Genomic DNA, 996 nt, shown 5'->3' with positions numbered 1-996 from the left:
CGCGAGACGTGTGCACTGATGCTGCGACAATATTGGGAACTTCATTTGTGTGTTTGACAATTGAAAGCTGTGAATTCCGGGAGCGCTTGGTTAGTGTTCGTCCCATCGTAGTACTTCACACAAATACCATTCATTCTACCCATTTTGTCACATGTCTTGCCGTGTGGGAGTCAGCATTTGCCCTTTGACCCTGGTGCAAAACAGGCAGCATGTGATATTAACCGGGTTGCCACTGTTTTCGTCTGGTTCGTAAATGCTTTTGATCTGCAGTTTCTATGCTGTCGCGGGCCATGTCTGCATACAAATCAGACCAATATCCAAGCAATGAGAAAGTGAAGAATTGGGGACAGACGCCTTCGAGTGACGAAGGCAGCAGGGTCAACGCACGTGGTGGGTGTGTGTATTGGGTGTCCTGTCAGGTTGATGGAGGTTACCAAGTCCGCAGTCACTGACCGCGTTCACTGCATGTAGTGCTGGTGACAGACGAGGGGTTTCCAAGTGCTATGAATAGTTAAGGCTTTTATATTGTTGCTCCAATTTAGATAGCATTTCGTTGCATTGGCAGTATCTGAATTACTATGCTTTTTGTTTTGGCGAATACTTTTAATGTGAATTTTTGCATTTCAGAAGAGCTTGATGTGTTCCAATCCACACCAAAGTAATATAAATTTATGATGGCATTTGCAACTACAAAGGCAATTCACTTTGACATTAACATCGCTTTCTCACTTTAGCCAAATATCAAAAAACATGGGATTTGTTTTGCAAAAATTAGTGGTCAAACAAATTGCAAATAATCCAATATTTTCATGCATTCCAACTATTAAAATTAGTGACGACAATCGTAATGACATCTCCAACTTACATGACTCGCACCTCATCAGATGCTGCGCCAGACATTCCTGACATAAATGCCCTCAAATAATGCATTTTGGTTGGGAATTTACTCTTGTAACTGGATTTAATGTGGTCAGCACAGAGATTTTGCTGGCAACA

Source organism: Echinococcus granulosus, assembly GCF_000524195.1.
Source record: "Echinococcus granulosus chromosome Unknown EG_S00209, whole genome shotgun sequence".
NCBI lineage: Eukaryota > Metazoa > Platyhelminthes > Cestoda > Cyclophyllidea > Taeniidae > Echinococcus > Echinococcus granulosus.
The sequence above is the reverse complement of the archived record's forward strand: the minus strand, read 5'-3'. Positions refer to the sequence as shown.